Raw genomic sequence first — 22,923 nt, 5'->3', positions numbered from 1 at the left:
TCTACTGAAGCTCAGCTCTCACCATAGAGTTTCTGGATTTAACTGTTTGAGGGTACTGGTGAATGTTAATTAATCTTTATGTGGACTATTATAATTGCAGATGGACTCTCCTTTCCAGCCAAGGTTAATGCCCAGTGATAGAGTCTCAGTGATCATAGATGCTCATCAGCTGAGTAGGGGACAGGATGCCATGTGATGCTCTAAGTCAGAATCCACTTGCTTTCTCTTTCAAACAAGACCAGAATAAAGCTCACACAGGTTAAGATAAATCTTCAAACCATTATATCTACAAATGGTAGAGAAAATAATTGGCACTTATTTGACTTATAATTACTTCACTTCTGTTTTACTTAACCTCTGAAAGAATGTGTATTCACTCCATTTACAACCAGGATTTAGCTTGTTTTCCTATAGATAAAAAATTGATTTAATGGGCTTTGGTCTCTAGGACTCCACTATACCAAAGACAGGAACAAGAGTACAAATGCAATAATTTCAACTCTTCCTGTCCTCATTTGTTTTAAGGATAGCATTGCTACCAAGCACTGTGAGCTTGGGCACTTTGGCCGTAAGAAACTTAGTTTGCCTACTCCCATATTATTTGAATTTCAAATGACTGGTAAGCAAATTTCTCAAGAAGTTTTAGAAGCCAACTGAATTCTGCCTTTAATATAAATATATAGTGTGTTTGTGTGTGTGTGTGTGTGTGTGTGTGTGTATCTATGCATGAGAACAAAAAACATGCCTTCCACATAGGTTGTTAGAAAAAAAGCATATGTACTTTCAAGTTGGAGTTCTAGGGAATGAGTTCTAGGGAATGGGCTCACAAATTGAGCAAATAAATCTGGGGATTTGAGATTTAAAGAACATTAGCAACTGAGAGAATGGAAAAGAAGCCAGAGAGAGGATAGGAAACCAGTTGGAAAGCCATGGTGTGGCCAGGTATCTCAGTTCCCATTTGAAATATGCATGTGTGTGGGTTAGAAGGAAGGGAGGGGTAGATAAAGAAAGCTTTCCCAGAGAGGGAAATATTTTATAAAAAGGTAATATATTTTTTCAAGTATTGTGTGAAATATAATAATTTAGAGGGCAGCATATGAGTTGCATCAGTCCAATTTAATGCAGTGATGTTGTAAAATACATAATTTTATATAGTTAAATACAATGATCAAGTTACTATAACTTGTGTATCCTTAGAACAAAGCATTACAGTCTTTTCAAACTGAGATTGTTTTTAGAGGGTATACTAATGCTATGCCTCTTCTCCCCGCATCTCCTTTTCCTAATCGCAGGGTACTTCATGCCCTGCAAAGGTGAAGTTTCCTTTTGGTGCTCAAAAGGAATATCTACTGCTTTCAGTCACATAAACATGCTTTAAGAAAAGACAAAACACCTGGGATGATTTGTAGTATCTGTCCGTTCTTTAAATTTAATTTTAGGAAAGTTTGGCTACCAATGTACAGTTTTACGCATGAACTAGAAAGTTTCATATATATTTCATAAATATGTATGTACATTTCTGCATGATTCTCTCTTACCAGACCTCCCCCCACCCCCACCCCACTACCCCCACCCCAGGAACAAGAGCAAGTTCACTGATAAAAAGTATGGTTTATACCAGTTTGATGCTGTCACGTTGCATCTGGGGGGAACAGAGTGAAACCAGAGGGGAGTTCTAAAGTGGTTTCCTGTATTCAGTAATGGCAGTATCACACAAGTCATGACTACAGTAAATCTAGCCAATGTCACTGATGAGTGTAGATTTGAGTATTTTGGGGTGAAGGGCCTAGTGGGGGACTGCCTTTGCCTACTCCCATATTATTTGAATTTCAATGACTGGTAAACATATTTCTCAAGAAGATTTAGAAGCCAACTGAATTCTGTCTTTAATAAATACACTATGAGAAAAAGTATAATTTGTTCTTCTAAAACTTCAATGAATAGGCTATGTGTATAATTTAGGCTTCATTAGTCCTAAGTGGAAACTTGACTTGGTTTAAATAATATTTCTCATGCCACAAAGTGCTTTACTCCAAAGAAGAAATTGTCTTTGATTTGCCCTCTATTTATTATGGAAATAGATGCCAGTTCAGGAGCTTTACAGATTAATCACAGGGACATTCCTTAGAAATCTTTTCCTTACAATGTAAAATCAGATACTGTGCAAAAGGAAAGAGACATGATTAGCTGTTTTTCTCCTAGTGTGGAAAATCCCATGGCCTAATCAATGCCAGAGGAGAAAATTATTTATTTCTAGAGGACAGCTGTGACTGAGCATCTGGTTTAGAATCAGAAGACCAGGTGTTATTTCTGACACCACTGTGTGGTATCTTGGGCCCATCATTTATCTTCTCTGACTCCTAAACACTCATTTATCAAGTAAAGGTGATAATTTTGCCTTATGGAGAAAATTTAAAGGTTATATTTTTAAGTTCTTTGTGAGCTGTAATGGACTACACAGTTAATCATTTGCTACTATTTTTATTACATTTTATCAAGGGTGTTTGAGGTATCATATAGGTAGCCCTTCACATATCTTAACTTTGCTTTCTTTTCCAAACAGTCCTACTGGATAGCATCCTCCTTATCAATTACTACCTAGCAAACCATCCCAAATCAGTGGCTAAAATATTTACCCAAAATGTTGTCGATCATAGATTTGGCAGGTTTTGGCTGGGGGCAGTGTATCTCTGATCCACTGTGATATTGGCTGGAGCAGCTTGGACCAGAGATCTGAGCTGCTTCTACTCACAGGTCTGGGGTCTTGGTGCCCGTTAGCTTCTCTCTCTGCCCACCTCACGTCACACCCTCTAAGGCCTCTCCATATGGCTGTGACTGCTCCCTGTTGGTGATCTCAGGGATGTCCCTCTTCTCGTGTGGTGGCTGGTTTCCAAAGAGAGGAACCGTGAAGGCTAGTTGAGGGCTGTGCCCAGAACTGGCGGAGCATCACTCAGCGGCATTCCACTGGTCAGAGCCATCGTAAGGACAGCACAGGTGTGCAGGGGAGGAGAAACAGAGCGTATCTGTTGATGGGATAATGGCCAGGTTAGCAGATTTTTGAATCATTTCTGACCCATTATTTTCTACTACTTGTATTTATATTTAATAAATGAACTATTAGAGCTTCTTACATCATACGCCAATACATATATACACACAAAGCATTACATGAGGCAGCTATTACCTGCTATTTTAATGTCTAGAAATACCCATTTACTTGACATTTGAAGTGACTTTTGTTTCATTGACAACTGAGAGTTGCATATTGACCCTCATGTCTGAAAGTGTGTGGAATGCCAAAGTAGAACATCTACACTTTATTTTGGCTAGGTTAACTCTAAGTCTAAGGAATAACAGAAGTTTGATGCCTAAGGCAGCCTGGTGATGACAATATTTTAAGACATGGGTACTATGGAGGAAGCTAGCTACCTCCTCTGCGTAAGACTAGTCATTCTTTCCATAAGTTTGAAGTATGGTATATATGATGTATCAATATGATATGGCCACTTTCCTCTTTAGAATAATTGACTAACCAGAACATCACATTCCTTCATTATGTCAGAAAAGAGAGGATTTATTTTTCTAAAATTGTCATAATTTTTCTTAATGTTCACAGCTACAATGGCATGAGCTCCACAGTGAGCTTAGCAACCATGACAAAATCACACTGTGGCCATCCTTCAGTTTTCTTAAGTAGACATTTATGAACTATTTGCTTTGTGTGTATGTTTTACCTCATCGTTTCCAGCCATTCTGGGGAAATGCCAATATCCATTTTCCTCTGCTGTCCTTTGTTTTGCTTTCTTGATGTCTGTTTCTCTAGCTTCCTATTCTCATCCTCTGCTCGCTCCCTTCCTGATAGGATCTGACCATTCAGCACAATAAAATATACTCCAGGAAGATTCACATCATGTGAAGGCATCAAGATCTTGAGCTCTGTTATGGGGTGGGATTTTTTTTCCTCTTTCTACTTCCCAATCTCTTCTGTGCTTGGAAATCTGATTTATGTGAGGGGGTCACAACTTCAAATCCCAGTGGTTGCCTCACAGGAAACATAGATGAATAAAATGAGCAATGCTGCTGGATACACATAAAACAAGGCCTTCAGGGTTATCTGTTCTCCCCCTGCCCCATTTAGTTGACACATGAGAAATTAGAAATATCTTTCCACTGTAAGAAAAAATTTCATCAATGGCAACTGACACCCAGACTCATTTTGGAAGATACAATAGGGAGTGGTACAGAGTATGGCAAATGGGAGGACAAAAGCCCGATAGAAAAGGCACAGGCATTACTCAGCTCCAGGTCACTGGACTCAGGTGAGAATGTAGAGCTGCTGTTATCAGATCCCATTTTATAGGCTTCTGATTTTTAAATGATGATGACTACTTAAAAACAAGATAAAATTCTATATAGATCAATGAAACATATCTATGGGCCAAATTTTGCCCATGGATCACTGATTTATAAATCTGTCCTTGATTCTTGACTCTTATCTTCCTCCTGAGCTCTAGATTCAAACCCAGCTGCTCCTATGACACCTGTATCAAACATCTAAAATTCTTCATGCTTAACATGCCCAAATCAAAGCTCTTATTATTTTCCCTTAAATTTTCCTGTTTCAGGAAATGGTGCCATTATCAGCTTAGCCATCTACCTTGATAATCTTTCTCTTCTTCTCCATAACCCAATTAAGTAACAGGTTATATCATTTCTAATCTCTAAAATATAACTAGAATGCATCTACTTCTCCCCATGTTCACTACCACTCCTAATCTGGCTGCTTTGCTCTGCTGGACCAGTGCAATGACCTTTAGATTGGTCTCTCTGCTTCTATTCTGTCCCCTTTTTAATCGATCCTCTGTCAGAACTGGGCAAATATTAGATGGCAACAAAAACGAAAACAGCATTTTTCTTCCACTAGAGTCTTTCAAGGGCTTCCCATTGCAATTGGAATAAAAACCACAACCTTTTCATTATTCTTCCACTAGAATCTTTCAAGGGCTTCTCAATGCAATTGGGATAAAAACCACAATCTTTTCCATGGCCTACCATCCCCTCAGTGACTATTCAGGCCACATTAATCTTCCTTTCTCATTGAAGAGGACAATCTGTTGTTCAACTTAGGGTCATGCTGTTTACTTTTCTCCTTGTGCTTTGAATAGGTGACTCCTTCTTGATTTCATGTCTTAGCTCATATGCCTCAAGGGTCGTTTCCTGACCATCCTATCTAAAGTAGCCCCCTCCACTCAATTTCTGTCACATCACCTGATTAATTTTCTTCATTAAAACACTACTGTTACTTTTAGTTTGATGTATACCTTTACTAGCTGCAAGTTTCCCAGTGGAATGTAAACTCTATGAAGGCAGAGATCTCATCTGTCTTGCTTGTTGTTATAGCCATAGTATCTAGTCTGGTACATGGAACTTTCCATTTATTTGACGGAATAAATGGATTGAATACCTATAGATACATTTAGCATGAAAACATTATCATTTTACAGAAAGCCTCCCATTCTTAAGATGTCTTGTGTTATCTAGACCTGCCTACATTGATACTGCCATCAGGATCAACTTTCCTCACTCTCTGAGACACAGTCACAGAATTCCCACACTTAGCACAGTCACAGATGTCATCTTCCCCGAACATTCTTTAAATTAGCACCTCCTTCAGCTAACTAACTCTGGTTCTTTCTTCCTTCAGATCTTGAATGAATGTCTCTCAGTGACAATTGCCCTGCCTGCCTCCTACCCCACCACCTGAGACTTACATGGGTTCCCCCCAAAAGGTGCTTTTGTACCCTTTTTATTTATATCTCTTATCCCAATTGTAATTAACCAGTTTTCTTGTTATTTATTTACCATCTATAAGGACCAAGTTCATCTCATTTACTGCAATATCACCAGCTTCTTACAAACTTCCTGGAGCAGAGCTGAGACAAAATAAATATTCATTGACAAACATTTGTAGATGAGTGGAAATTCAAAATACAGAATTCACTTCCAGCCATCCTGTTCCCCCAGAGTGCAAATTAATTAACATTGGCAGAAATTAATTAACATATCACCCTCAATTACTAGTAAAGCACTTTCATTCCCTAAAAAAGTCCTCCTCCATTATTTTTGGAAAATCTTGAGGGATCCACATGTGTGCTTATGTGTCACTTCCATCAGCCATTATGAAGTCTGCTATTTCTTCTCTTTTCTGACCCACTACTCTGTCATTACGACCACAAGAGGAGCTGTGCAGAGACACGCTGCTGCCGTCCAGCAAGCTCTCAACAAGGTCGACTTCCATTTGTTTTGGAACCACTGCCAATCTCTGCACCATATGTGACAATGCTGCTCCAGAGGTGTTGAGTGTTTTGATAAACTCTGTGTGGATCCAACATGTTGAGTTATATATAGAAAGAGAAGAGGCTCCTTACTTTCTCCTGAATTATACCTTGAAATGATGATGACATCTTGTATTCGAGTGCTCTGCAGATTTTGAAAGGTATATTTGATTTATTTACCTCCTTTTACTTTTTAAATGCATGACCACCTCTCTTAGGATTCAGGCACTGATCTGTGAAGCCCTGATGAAATACAAATTCAGTGACTATTCTATGTTTTGTTACCAGAGACAGGTTCTTGGTCTTGTTTTGACAAAGAGTTCAAGAACAAACACAAAAAAACACTGTTGAGCATTCAGAGTTTATTTGGCGATACAGAGTTCAGAAAAAGATAAGAGTATACACCCAAGAGTTGGGATGCAGGCAGACCCAGAATGGGTTTCCCCGAGGGAAAAATAGGGAACCCTTTTTATGTGAAGGGAGATGAATATTCACAAAGTGGGTTTAGGTTTCAAAGGGAACAGGTGGAGATTTTTAGGAGTTCAGGTTAGCTCCACCCTCACGTGGGGTGGACGAATTTTTGACTGTATTTGGTCCCCATCAGAACTGTCTTGGATGTTGGGAGGTGCAACTTTTACCATACTAATGACAGAGAAGTGTGATTTTTCTAAGGTAATGGATTTGGGAATGAAGTTTGGGTCTATTGATCCTCCACGTAGGATCTAGCCAGTTTCAGCCAGTCTGTTATCTATACTCTCACTCCACATAATGTGAGAAGCTTACACAGGATGTGTAGGATATAAGCAAGCATCTGGCCAAATGTAAAAACTGGCCAAAGTCCTGCTCTCCCTTCTCTGCTCATGTCTGACTCACTACCTACTGTAACACTTACATCAGAAACACTTCACCCTTATGATAATTGAGACTTCGATGTGGTTTCAACATCTCTTTCCCAGGAGGGTCTTTAACACACAAATCCCTGGAGAATATGTTTCATCTATTTCCTAGATGTAGTTCTGGGGGCTTTAGGAGGAGGGTGGAGGGGGAAGTGTTCTTGGCCCAGGGTGAAATAAACCTGTGTGACCAAAATCAGTCTAAGGAAAGGCTAGATTGGGAGAAGTCCTTTTATTACTCACAGTGAGGCCTGGCTCCATTCGTGCTCTCTGGCTGCTCTCATTGTCTGTGTCTGCAGTCACTGCACCACTAGCCTCTCTACCCTACCTGACCACCTCCTGGGAGAAACTCCACAGATGAATCCCCAGCGCCTGACAGGTGCAAGACCAACCACAAAATGGAGGGGAGGAGAAAACAGCCTGTCCACCCCACCTTGCTCCAGAGATTGCGAGAAGCTGTAGCGATGTATGTAAGTGGGCTAAGGCCAGGAGAGAGAGTCTATAAATGCTGCAATTTACCCCACACTAGACTTGGAATACAACTGAGGATCCTCACACACACCCCTCCAAATTTTGTTCCAGTAAAACAAACAAACATGGCAGCTAGGCAGATTGGGACCTGTGTTAAGGGGAGGGGAAATAATTTTCCCTCTACCCTTGTAGGTTATTGGCTGGACCCTCTTATAATAAATGGATAGCAGGACAAAAGCAGATGTTTATAACATGTCTACTTCCTGTATTCATAGGAGAAACTCAGGAAAACTGACTAACTCCCCAAAAAGGCATGAGCCACCACTTTAAATAATACCTCCAACTAAAGACAAACAATGAAGGGGGTTGGGGCAGTTGTGGGGGGCTGACAGGAAAAGCACAGTTTAGAAGGAATATTTGTCATGCAGAGTTTTAAGTCATTGCCTTCTCCATTGCTAAGAGATTTAGAGTCATCCTCTCTTCCTGGTACAGAGAAGGAAACCCTCACAAATGGAGATTTCCCTGATAAATGTGAATCTCTCTAATGAAAGGGTGACATGGATTTCCTGTCTGTTGAATCTTAAAAGTAATCAGCCTAAAGTAATTCTTTCATCAAAAAGGAATATTTGGGGGTGACAAATTCACAATTCCAGCCTGATGAACTGCCCTGTATTGTGACACTATACAAAGGCAAAATAATTAATATGGTTTCAGGATCACAAAGCCTAGACTGGGCCTAGATTTCATATATATTTATTGCAGATCCACCATAATCGTCAGGGATCCTTTCCAAAGCCTCCTTTTTCCTCTCGTTCCCAATACCATCACTGATAATTGCAAGGAATTTCACGTGCTTATAAAAGAGAAAAACACTGGTGGGAGATCAAAAAGTAGGAATGGTGTGGAGTCTGCTCTTTTCCAGGAAATATTTTTTCAATGTGTACAGTGACTAAACTTTTCCGTAGAAAAAATTTTCCACTCAGATAACTCTGCCATGCTTTATGACCAAATGCAAAACAGGATGATAGACACTGAGCAGCCTAAGATGTCTTGACCTGCCTTTTGCTGCCTTGCAGGAGCCAGTCTGAGCTCTAAGCAGTGAAATTTGTCAGTGCTTGAGAAATAGAGAAATTCCAGGTGAAAATTCAGAAGAGGTCTGTAGTTAAAATACAAGAGCTGAAACAAAAGAGAAATCTTGCTCTTAGAAAATTAGTAGTGACACAACAACCTGAGAGAACAAATCTTTAAATCAAGGAGAATAAAAATAAATAAGGGAAACAAAAATAGACTGAAGAAAGACTTTGCCATTTCTTAGGTCCTGCTTGTAAAGAGAAATCAAAAAGGTGAATATGACTAGACTTAATAGCATGACTGTGAGCAGCTTTAACATGGATCTCATTTATGTGAATTTTGAACTATTTAGTACCGCATGACTTATGAATGTGTCCACGCAGCAATTGAAACTGCATGCTTTGTAATGTCTTTGTTGATTCCCACCAAATGGAAGACTGATGGAAGCTGATACCTCCTGTCAGTGATGAGGGACTAGAAGAGACCATCGCTCACAGTAGATGTCCACGTGCTCCAGGGAGCAGCCACTGATTCTTGTTGTAATTAAATCAGCCTCCCACCAGGGGGAGCAAGGGAACAACTCTCAAAGCCCTAAGCCCAGGCACTTTTCCAGCAGAAGGTACATTTAGATTCCACAGGGAGCCGCTCAGTATTTTTTCCTCCTGGTGAATCATTTGCAGCCTTCATTTCACTGTGGCAAGTTCCTTTCAGATTTATTTTCTTGGGTTTTTCAGTTGCTTTTTTTAATTGTAAATCCATGCTATGGTTGAGCAGCAAAGCAATATTTAATTTTTATCCAGCAAACTCCAGCAAGGGAATATTTTCCTGCAGGACATCTAAAACCTTGCATAGTCACTTACAACAGCACCTTCCCCAGTGCCTTGCCAAAGGTAGCACTCTGGTAACTGAGCCGGGGTTGTGGGAGAGGGGATAAAATTCAATGGGAGAGGACGCACTGCTTAGAAAGATTCTGGGAACAGCTTAATGACTCAGAATGATGAACTGGGAAAGCAGGCAGGTCAGCACAATAGATGCAATTAGCAAATGCAATTATCATCAGCATATAAATCCCTCCCCTTGACTTTCTCCACTGCATTGCCAAGGCAACCCAGCAGCCTCCTCCTTTACACCTCCTCCATTCTGACAACGCTTCGGCTCCCTCCCTTTCTCACTGTCTCTGCCCTTGGAGTTGATTTTAAACAAGTTGCACCTGGATTAACATGTGTCTGGGGGTGGAGAAGGGAAAAATGAGTGGGGAGAATGAGGACCGAGGCTTTGCAGTGATTTTTTTGGTGTTGGCTCACCCCCTTTACAGGTACAGCCTGTGCCAGTTCGGGGAATATTTTATTCCTGCTGTGACCTTCCGCCGGCAGGAAAAACTCCTTTCTTTTCACCTCCACACGGGCGTCCGCAGGTGGAGAGATGTTCACCCAGGCGCTTCACCCTGCTCTCTAAGTGTGCCTTTTACACATTTAAATCTGTCAGTGGAGCTAGTTTATTTCAAGATGAGCAATATTTCAAATTCATTTTCATGGTCCCCAAAATTATGAAGAGTGAAGTACCATTTCAGGAAAAGAAATAGAGATGACAAAAAAATCAGTTTAAATAAAAGGCAGTAACATCTGAGAACTAGTATTGAAGGAGTAAGATGGACACTTTAATTTCTTATTTAAACAGTTTTCCTTGTTTTTATATTAAGCAAATATGTAATATTTAAAGAAATGCAAAACTAACTAAATTTAAAATAAGATTCATTTTAAAATACAGGCATTCTGATAGGTTGAGAAAAGATTAAGATATAGAATCTAAATGAAGCAAGTAACTCCAGTAATAGCATATCTGTATTGAACACTTACTGCATGCCAGGCATTATTCTAACTATTCACGACAACCCTACAATAGAAGTATTTTTATCTCTTTTTTTTCATATGGGGTAACTGAGGAACAGAGACAGTTTGTTCAAGATTACCTAACACTACAAGCTACCCATGCTGTACTGCTTTCATTTTCAGAATTATATATTATTTGTTTGCGATGTATTTGTTGATTATTCCTTAAAGAGAGAAAGAGTGGAGACAGCTTGATGTTAAACATAATTAATCCTCTGACAATTTGACTCTGGCTTAGGAAATAATCTTATAAATTTTTGGAGTCAGTTACAAGTGCCTGTCCACACTTCACCTTTCAGCAGCCTGGCAGGCTGGCATCTCAGCCTCAGTATCCACATGTGGATCTAATACTAGCTACTTCTCTTACAAATTGCCCACTTCCCTTTAGGTTCTCAGCCCACCCACCCAGCACTCCACCTCTAGATTTTGGATACTTTCTGCCTTCTTGATAGAGAAGAAAGGACTTGATAAATTCATTAAGAAAACATTTTAGTTGCACAATGCCTGTTCTAGGTGCGTTGACACTTTATAGAAGGACCCAATTAGAAATGCGAATACATACACCAAGTTTAGTTATGAAATACTAGTTTAGTATTGAGATACTAAATTCTACTACAATGTAGTTTTGCCTGAATACTTAGTATTTAGGTAATATTAATTTGTCGGGATTAATATTCCCCAGGATAGGTGGTGGTTTCTTGGAATAGGGAGGGAATTTCAGGGAAACGGGGCCATGTCCTCTTTTTGTCCTGATATGGTCATCCACAGAGCTGTCATGGTGCCAAGCAGTGTGATGTTAATATTTAGGCCTACCTAAATATTTAGGTAAATAATAGGCACGATTTAATTATGAAATACTGTGGGAATGGATCCTTACGGCAACGACAGCCTGATTTGTGCTGTTTTTGTCATTTGCATTTTCTACCTAAGCCTTACTTCTAGTTTTCTGTACATTATTCATAGATACAGTACATACTGGGTGGATAAATGGTGAGAGAGTTTGTAGCATACTTCACATACCTGCATGACCTCCCCATAAGTATGCTAAGTATTGGCTAACAGGGATTATACAGCCCCAAATCAGGCCTCTCAAAATTTTCAACTGGTTTTCCCTCCAGAGTCTGTTTTATGGGAAAAAATAGAGACTCCCCATTTAATTCTTTATAAACTTTGTTGAGATATAATTGTTATAATTACACTGTATACATTTAAGGTATATTACCTGTTGATTTGATGCATTGATACATTGCAAAATGGTTACCGTCATAGCGTTAGCTAAAACTCGCATCACATACCTAATTACCATTTCATTTTCACGATGAGAACTTTTAAGATCTATTCTTTCAGCAACTTTCAAATATATAATAGAGTATTATTAGTTTTAACCAACATGTAGTATATTAGCTTCCCAGAACTTATCCATCTTATAACCAGCAGTGTGTACCCTTTGACTAAGATCTCCCCTTTTCCCCCCTTGCCTTCTATCACAGGTAAATACCATTTGAGTCTCTGTTTCTATGAGTTCAGCATTTATAGAGTGTACATATAACTGATATCATAAAGTATTTGTCCTTCTGTAACTTATTTTACTTAGCATAATGTCCATTCATGTTGACACTAATGGCAGGATGTCATTTCTCAAGGCTGAATAGTATTCCATTGTGTCTATATGTAAATAGGACATCTTCTGTACCATCCATCTGTTGAGAGGCAGTTAGGTTGTTTCTGTATTTGAATATTGTGAGCATGCTACAATGAATATGAAAGTGCAGATATATCTTCAATGTGTTTATATTTCCTTCACATATATACCCAGAAGACAGCTGCTGGATCATATGATAATTTTGTCTATAAGTTTTGAGGAACCTCCATAGTGACTGCACCAATTTTCACTCCCACTCACAGTGCATGGGGGGGTTCCTTTTCTCCACATCCTCTCCAACACTTGTTATTTCTTGTCTTTTCAATATTAGCCATTCTAACAGGTGTGAGGTGATATCTCAATGTGGTTTTGATTTGTATTTCCCTGATAATTAGTGATATGGAGTATTTTTTCATGTAGTTGGCCATCTGTGTGTTTTCTTTGGAAAAATGTCTACTCAGTTCTTCTGCCCAGTTTTAAGCAAATTTAGTTTTTTTGTTTTTTGTTTGTTTGCTATTGAGTTGTATGAATTCTTTATATATCTTGGGTATTAACCCTTTGTCAGATATTTGATTTGTAAATATTTTCTCCCATTTCATAGGTTGCCTTTTATCCATTTAATTTTGGGTAACATCCTTAAATGCAACGTTTAAATGGTTTATCTCACAGAAAACACGTAGCCCTCATTGCAGACTCTGGACTTGAGAGATAAACATATACTAGTTCAAGACAGACCCATATCTGTTCACTGGCTCACGTCATGTCTGCTGCCAGCCTGCAAGGATATGAAACTTTCCTTGATCTATATTCAGGCTATAACTTGTTAAACTCTAGAAAGAAAATATACTAGGTTGTGTTTCCTGTGTACAGAGAAAACTTGGTTATATGTGTCAGCTGCTCGATTGGGGCCATAGGGCTTGACGACTCCCTGAGAACAGTAAGATCTGAACATTATACAATTTGAACTTGGAAGAGAGCCTCCCAACATACACACACACACACACACACACACACACACACACACACACACACACACTTTGTTTCTCTTGGGCTTGAATTTTCATGCCTAAGGGACAAATATCTCTGCTATTAGGAAACAGCAGCAAAAGGAGGGAGATTAGTGCACCCTAAAGGCTCCCCTGTCAATGGGAATGATTTTGGCTTAGCCTAAAAGAAATGCTTGACTTAAAATATCTCAAACAATTAACAAAATTTATTATTTCACCTTTGAGGATCCTGGGGATAAGCCAATCCCAGGGTGGGCTGAATCAAAGAATGAGCAATGTAATCAAAGACAATTTCTCACTGTCATCACTGTCAGTCCCTTCTGCCATTCTCAGAGTGTTGTCTTTTCCCTTTATGAATGCAATATGGTCCTTTACTTCCAAGAAACACATCTTCAAATGACAACACCCAGTGTCCCAAAGCAGGGGCAAGGATTGGTGTGTTGGGAAGGGCATGCAACCTCTTTGTATGCTTTTTGGCCAGGGCAATCTTCCTGAAGCCTGCCTCAGTTAACTCGTGTCTCACCTTTTGTCAACCAGTATCATATTCCTGTTTCTGAATCAACCGCTGACGAGAACACCAGTATCTTGATTAAAATAGACCTCTCCCCCGCCTGTTTGTTGTGAGACAACAGTCATCAAAAGGATGCCATTCGCAGGGAAGAAGGGGAGTGACAGCTGATGTCTGGACAGGGCCCAGTGAGCAAATTCAAGGACAACCTAGGAAGCTAATTATAAATTATCTTCTTCCCTATATCTCCCATCTGTTACCTCTGGACCTTGAATGATGTCTTGACAACCTGGTTTCATTTTGCTTTGAGCCTTATAGGCAAGGTCAGTGGTCACCTCTGAGCCAGGGTGGTTGGGGGAAGAAAAGCATTACCTGGAGCTAGCAGTGTCCTGGCAGCCATACTTATAAGATCCACAAGGGAAAGAAGAACCTGGAGTTGGGGCTGTGAGATACATCTTCCTTTCCGCAAGTGATGTGTCTGCTCTAATATTCTCCTAGGAGGGATCATTTGTTCCCTCACCAAGTTTTATAAGAGCCTCGAGCGTGTGGTCAGGCAATGCTCTAGGTACTGAGGGTTCATCAGTGAACAAACAAGATAAAAAATTCATGCCCATGGTGTTTACACTGTAGTTGAGTTGCTGGGGAAAGAAACACTAAAAATTACAATAAAAAAGTAAATCATTTGACACATAAAAGGTCATAACTCCATGGAAAAATAAAGCAAGGGAGAAAGTTGGAGGCAGTGGAGTTGGGGGATAGCTAGGAAGTTAACCTCACCTTAACCAGGGTGGTCAGGAAAATCCTCACTGAGAAATAACATCTGAGAAAAGGTTTAAGAGATGAAAGAGTGATTCATGCAAATGTATTTGTGGGAAGACAATTGCAAGAGAAGGAGCCTGCGGTGTGATGAAGCTGCATTCGGGTGACAGGAAGGACATCGGCGAGGCCAGGGTGCAGTCAGCGAGCAGGCAAGGGAAAGAGTCAGAGAGAATGGGGTGGTGGTGGGGACTTGGAATGCAGAGGTTTAGACTCAGAGAGAAACAAGGAATCAAGGGAAGTGTTCAGCATAGTAGAAACCTTTTTTGACTTATGTTGTTTTAGAGAACAGACATAGGGAGGCAGGATTAGAAGCAGGGAGACCAGCTGGAGGAGGACTACTGCAATGACCAGGGAGATGATGCAGTTTGAATCAAGGTGGTAAGAAAAGAGGGTGATTGAGAATGGATTCGGGATTCGCATATGTATATAGCCACAAATGAGCCAGTGACACAGTGAAGTGGTACCTGAAGGAAAGGGGAGTGAGAGATCACTGCAGAGTATAAAGTATTCCTTTAAGAGAGAAAACAAGGTTTCATGCTTTCTTGATTATGATCGAATGGCACTTAGCAGCATAGTGTCATGCCCATAAAGTGTCAAAAATGGGTTAAATATAGTGAAAAGGTATTCCATGATCTTTTTAAGGGTTGTATTTCTATAATAATTGAGTCCTCTCCTGCTAAACAGGGTGGGGTTATGCCTTCTAATCCTGGCTCTGTTAGTATCTAAATTTGTTACCTTGAGCAAGTCACATGTAATGTGTAAAGTGTAATGTAAATATAAAGTGGCTTTACCAGATCATCTGACTGACGTCCATTTCAGACTCAACATTCTACAATTCTCTGTGTCTACTCTCTGATGAGGGAAATAGCTCACTCTTTTTATGTAATTGAGAGTAATTGTAAAAATGTCATATAAAACATTGTCAAATGACTTTCTGTCAAAATTCGTTTGGAAACCATTCTAGTTCAGAAACAAAAGCAGTGTTAATTTAAAGCATTATAACTCCATAAATTGTAGACATTTCTAAAGATCTAAATATTGAGCCACAGAAATATGTGTTTCCAAGTAAGATAATATCATAACATTTTTTTTAAGATTGAATAAATTGCTATCTTTGCTTTCCACAAGAAAAGATTTTTCTGCTGATCTTTTTACCCAAATTATAAACCATCAAGAAGAAATACCAGTTAAAATCAAAGGCATTAGTTTTTTTCTCAGTATATCTCAGTAAGAGTTAAGTAAAACATCACACCAAATAAGTAGATCATTGGCAGAGTCCCCAGTTTGTATCATCTATTAACTTTGTTTTGTAATATTCATTTTTTTCAATCAATAAAATATTTAAATTTTTTTGAGCACAAGTGATGTATTCTGTGGTCAAAATCAGTTCTAAATGTGTATTTCTAAGTAGACTTTTTTAAAAAATCTAATTACGTATTTCCCAAGGAACTGTTTTTTATACATTTTTCTTACAAGTTGGCTGTTTAAATACTATTAATTCTTTCATTCACTCAATATGCATCTAATGGGCCTACTAGGTGCCGGGCATTATTTTACCTGTTGGAAATAGAACTACAAACAGGTAGATCCCTAGGCCTATGGAACTTTGTTTATTGTCTATTTCATGTCCCCATCTAGGTGTCAAGTAGACTACCTTAGGAGAAACTAGGGTATGGTACTGTCTAAGGGTATTTAGAAATGTAATACTGAAACAAATCTTGCTGCCTCATGTTTAAATACAATTACTAAGTATTACTTGTCATTTTTCATTAACTGTGAGTAGCCTTGCCTAGCATTGCTAAGTAGGCAGGAATTTTAGTTTTTCACAGACAAAGGATTTTTCAGCTCATCTAAAGGACTTTATTTGTACATTTCAATAAACAGAGGTACCATGGTTTGGAGTAAATAAATTGAATTGGAAATCAAAAACTTAAGTTGTGGCCTATCATGTACCATGGACTCAAGCAAGTTGCTTTAACTTGTCCAAGCTGAGGCTTTATATGTAACATGGAGCCTGTGAACGGATACCTCTCAAGGGTTTCTCAAGCCTCTAGTAAAATGGTTGTATCCTATTAGTTTGAACTCTAAGAGGGGTATCTTATCATGCTAACATCTCAAACTCTAATTCTTAATATTTAAAATAGCAACCAAATTTGTTTTAAACCTATGCCACAATTCATACACATTTAAGAGAATAACAGGATAAATAGCTTTAAAGTAACTTGAAAATTTTAATCATTATTTCATTTCATTCACCAAATATATTAGGTGAGAGAAATCCTAAAAATGTATCAACTCATTTCTATTTCTTTCACTTGGTACCAGCAAATCTGAATAGTACATTCAAAACAGACCATGACAGAGAAGAAAATGTGTTTACCTCTGTTTATCTCAAAAAGGATAAGCAAGGATAATTCCTTTCAAAATGAGAGTTTTATGCATCCCAAATAGCACAAATGACTTATGAGCCATTTCTAGCATTGTATCACTCCTCAGGGGTTTAATAAAGGTGACAAAGGTGTTCTCCAGGTATATTGATTAGCTCATTAATAATTGTTAGGCTCAGTGAGATGATAAAATAAGTTACCTACAGAGAGATTTTAGACTCTCAGTAGAATATGGAAAATGAACAGCACTAAGCAAAAGTCTGTCTGCACAAATAAGTTAAAGTGGTCTTTTAACCCTCCACAATCAATTTAAAGACTCCAGTGGGCAGGATGTTAATAATGACCATGCCCCAATGTGGGATGAAGCATAGGTTAGATGTTAAGTGCATATCACTCATTTCAAGTAGAACAAGCCATAATTTTTAACTGAATGGTAGCCTCATATTTTACTCTCCATGTCTCCAAGAATGTCCTAGTTCTAGTGCCTTTTTAAGGACAGTGTTTTTATTTGAAAATATACAGTTTAAGTATTTTCAGGGAAGCACTTTATCTTTACCCATTTAGCATTCTTTATAAATGGTGCAAGACTTGAAGCTATCACAGAAACTGATGCCTGAAAGAAGAAAAAATATATATAAACATGATGGAGCACATTATTAACTCACATTTAGGTTATATTCAGATACTGAGTGAAGGAAAAACAAAAACAGATACATATATCATAAGTGGTTGCTTTACATTATATTATAGCATTATTTAAATACATTAATCAAGCGGTAGCAGTCTCACATATAAACCAGATGCATGTGGGGGAAGTTTCAGCTCATCAATTGGTATGTGATATATGTTTCATATAAATACCTCTAAAGCTGTTCCTTTCTTTCCTGCAATAGCAATTGAATATTCAATAGAAATAATTTAATAGCTGTGCTGCACTTGTACACTTGTCTCATGCAGCTTCCCACCAATTTTGAGTAAGAAAAAGAACAAAACTAGAACTGATCTGTTATGCCATTGACAAAATAATAAGTAGGAACTCAAAAAAAAATATATGGAGAAAGAACAACAGCACGAGCAACCCAGCACTGAAGACATTCATCTCTACCACACCTAACCCTAGTGTAATATTTCAAAGCGTAAATACGGACAAGAGAAGTGAGGTGAAAATAGTTGTCAAACTGAAGCTCAGCCCTCTACATGCACAAAGGCAGTGAGGTAATGAGTTTAAGAGAGTCTTACTATTGGATTTCATAATAGTCATTAAAGCTTCTTTCCTAAATAATCTTAAAATAATATTTATTTTATTTATTTCCTCAAAGGTCAAATAGAGGATAATAAGATCATATGCCCTAACAGAGAAGTAGGAGAACTGTAAATACATTGCAGCTGAACCACACTGCAAGGATCCCCCTTCAAGAGCAACTCACTGGTCCCTTAGGAGGCTGGGAGTGTTGTCTGGCTCACAGCCGAGACCCTCCACCCCACGCCCCCCTCCAGGAACTGCTTTTCCGCCAAGGGAGCTGTCTCCCCATGGACTGGTCCAGGAGTAAATGGGCACAAAGGCAGAGCCACATTGCGTCAGTTTGGGGAACTCTGAAGGGGAATGCCAGCTGCAGAGCTCCCGAGGACCAGCTGAGTGCCCTGTGTAGACTCTCTGTTGCCCTTGCCTTCTCCCTCTGCCCAGCCCTGCTTCTGCAGCTCTCTTCAGGTGTTCTGAAAAGCTCTAAGCAATAAATCAAATGTTTCTATGCATGCAGATGTTGGAGCCTTAGAGTCTGCCTTCCAGGGAACCTGTCCTTGACATGACATTGGCCTCCTCCCTAATTAAGTATCTTTTGAAATGGCACACAATGTAACAGAAAATTAGAAACACTTTTCATTTAATCATTACTTTGACATCATTTTATTAAAATGATTTGCTTATTTGTCTCAAAAATTCTTCTAATGCCTCTCTCTTATTCCCCTCCCACATTTTCGATCAAATTCTGATCACATTAAGAATACAGAATATTGACTTTTTCTTTTCTAGATGCATGATTTAATAAGGAAAGAAAAATTTGAAAGGTCACTGAATCCAGTTTTAGTTGTAGTTTCAAAAGCTAATAGACTATGAACATTCTATTCAGTCTTCCAAATTAACATTAGTCATCCCTATTTGACACATTCTTGTCTGACAGTTCATTCAGATTTATATTCCCAGAGATGGGCTTCTATGAAAATTAAACTGAAATGGAATAAAACAGGAGTTGTATCAGGATCACAACCAAGTTTATATTGGGTGCAATGTACATTTTTGAAAAAAACAACTTAAGTATACTAATAAAATAATTACCCACTATTTACTGATGCTTACTGTCTTCTACGTATCACACTAGGTACTTTTCATACATTGTTCCTAAACTTCACAATATATTGCAAGGCAAGTACTATCAGTATTACACAAGGAAAGAAAATGAGGTTCATGACTATGCAGTAACTAAGCCAAGACCATATTTTTAGGTCGTAGTGGTAGTTTTGAAGCCCATTTGTCGAAGACTGCCAGGGACATGCCTGTAGTCATAAAGTGCCAAGTTTATTTAGCTTGGTGTAGTAAGGGAAAATCCTCCACAGGCAAGCCTTAGGAGTTCCTCAATTTGAGGACGTTATAACAGGCTTGTATAGGGTATCGGGGCTTAGTTTGAGTGGTTTTAAGATGGGTCATGCAAAACAGAGCACTAGTTTAGATTGGTAGGTTGAGAGAAGCAGGGAATATATACTGATTGGGCATGGGCTCTTAGTAGAGATATTTTAAGCAAGGGGAAATGTTTCTTGTCATTTTCCTTGGTCTGTAAGTCTATTATTGTGATTAATCAGTTAATATCCTTAAGAGGTCGCACCAGTTTCTCAGTTGATTAAACATCATTGTCATAATCTGAAAGCCTCCAAGTATAGGGAGGCTTTTTTACCTATTCAACCATTTTACCTTTTCAACTCTATCATGTTACTTTCAACCTAGTCAAAAATTATAGAACATGGATGGGTTGAAATGTTTTCTTTTACATTTAAAACTTCATTTAGAATAATTTATAATGTCTGCTGGTATGAGCCTCACTATCAGCTTTTTCTTTAACCGGATGAGAATGTACTTTTTCCCCCATTTCTTTTCCCCTTTCATGATTGGAAATTATTGAACATAATGAGATGTACTGACCAGTATTTTTTTTTTAAGTGTATTTGGGGGTAGACAACAGGAAATGCTATAGTATTACAGAAAGACTTAAAAACAAGGGTGAGGGGTTGATGTTTCATATCATATATGATTTGGAATCATTCAAATTTTTTAAGATGGAAAATGCTATCATGAAAATATTAATGGAATGAATTTGGGAAACTATGCAAGAAGCAATGAAGGCCTCAAATCAATAAATAGAAGTAAGGTAAAAATATTGCAATAGATTTTTAAAAATTTTAGATGTTACAGAGATTTTAATAAAATATAATTTTATTTGAGCAATCATTGAAAATTGTTCTAATGTCTTGAATCTAACTGACTGAGCAGTTAGTTCTTTCCTAAAGAGGGAAATCAAGTTGATCTGTTTCAGACCACCTGATTTTGAAGTGTGTGCACACTGACAGACCTGCCCCTCTCAGTTTTTTCTAGACCTTGTAAAGCAGAATGTGAATGATTTTGTATGCTCATTATAACATTACATAGATTTGATTTACATTAATCTCCATAATTCATAACTATGGCCACTGCAGAAAGATGGCAAAGGTAATGTAAAGACACTCCATCCAGTTCTGGAGTTGAATCTATTGACATAGCTTAACAAGTACTGTTTTCAAACAAAATAATTATGCCAAAGTCTCAGGGTGATTTATTTAGGAGTTTCCTGGTTGCCAATTGCTGCCTAATGAACTCCCCTACAAATCAGTGGCTTAAAACAATAGCTACTTTAATATGTCTTGTGACTGGGAGGACAGAAATTCAGGTAGATCTTAGCTGAGCAATCATCTTCCTCTAGTGGAAACGATTTGGATCATTAGGTCATATTCAGCTGGGGGCGGAGCTGTGCTGGAGGGTCCAAGACTGCTTCCCTCACATATGGTGTGCCTTGGTGGGGATAGCTGGAAGGCTGGGATTAGCTGGCTTTCTCTTCTGTTCTTTTTTTCATGTAGTTTCAGATCACCTTATGATCTCTCTTGCAAGGTAGTTGGACTACTCAGGTGGAAGGTCAGGACTCCTAGAGACCTCAGTGGAAGCTGCCCATACTCTTAAAACCCCAGCCCAAAGCTAGAATAGTTTCCCTTGTGCTGAACTCTGTTGGTCAATGTTGTCATAAGCTTGCATAAATTAAAGGGGAGAGCCCAGAGACCCTCCAGTTCTTGATGGGGAAAGTGCCAAAGCATCTGTGGTCATATTTAATTTGCCCTAGAAGTGAGAACTTAGCTACAGCCTCCAACCACTGCTTCTCACATTCTAGCAGGACCTCACTCTGTACCAGCAGAATCCGCTCACCACCTTCTGAGCACAGCAGCCCCAAAGGAACTAGTGACTCTTGAAACACTATACCCCTTGAGCATCACCCATCTTGATGCCCTCTAGCATCTTTAGCTGAATATATATATATATATATATATTTTCACCTTATGGAAGAATGTAGCTTATAACAATTTGGGGTGCTCATGTTCACAATTCTCAAAAAAATTGATCTGTAATGTAGACAGTTGGAAGTAGTGGAAATGTCTGGGATAGGGTGACATATTTAAATAGTAACTAAACTCTGCTTTTAATTTTTGTAGATAAGATAACCAATATACATTTAGGAAAACTATTTGAATTTTATTTAGGTAACTTATACCAATTTCAATTTTGAAAGTGAATGAGATTTTAAAAAGAAGCAGTATTTTTTATGCTGAATATTATTTACTTAAATATAATATTTATTTAATATTTTTAAAAGATATTTACTCAAAGATATTTCTAAATCCAGAATCCCATTATTGACAGGTATGCAAATTTAAACAAAATAATGTATATATAATGTAACTGATTAAGCTAGCAGGTAAACACCATGTGTTCTTATTTTCAATCAATTTATTAACAAGGACATCAATTTAAATGAACATTTTGGAAGCTGTAAATTGAGTTACTGGCTTGTAAACATGTCACCAAGTTAAATTGTCAATTATAACCTGTGTAATTAAAGGTGAATTGCACCTAGAATACTTTTTTATTAAAAGGCTGTCATTAGCTTTCATTTTAATAAACCTATTTTAAAAAATAAATTATCTATATTAACTGGACATAAAAATGCCATGGACTAAAATATTCAGGCTAACTAGAAATGCTTTCATTTTTCATAATTGTTCTGGGTCTATATGTATGTATGCTTCCTACCATATCTTGTAAAATACTCTATATGCACATTGTATAGTTACTCAATTTTCACAAAAAAATTACATATGCAGATTATTTCTCACATTTTGTTTATGGGTTAGAGTAATTCAATTTGTCCTCTGGCATAGATGTTATAAAAAAAGTATAAGTTTTTGATAGTCATACAAGTTCACTTCTGAGTTTTACTACAATATTTGAGTAGAATGATAATGTCCTCAAAAGCTTCTCTGTATGTACCTCTTACCAGTTAGATATGATAACAGCTGTGTATTTACCACTGTTTCTTAAAAGAAATCTATAGAATTTTAGTATTAGTGCTTGATGAGATTTATGGAGTCCCTTAGTTCACTATGTGAACATTAGTTGAACTCCTACTCGTCAGACTTTCACAAGCCTAAAATAACGAACAAGACTGACCCACCTTCCATTGTCCTGAAGCTTACATTGTATTAGAGGGAGAAAACAATAAAATAGCATATAAAACAAATAAATATAATAGATAGTAACTAGTGCTGTAAACA

This window comes from Manis pentadactyla, chromosome 7 (genome assembly GCF_030020395.1).
Source record: "Manis pentadactyla isolate mManPen7 chromosome 7, mManPen7.hap1, whole genome shotgun sequence".
Taxonomy (NCBI): Eukaryota; Metazoa; Chordata; class Mammalia; order Pholidota; family Manidae; genus Manis; species Manis pentadactyla.
Note: the sequence above shows the minus strand (reverse complement) of the source record.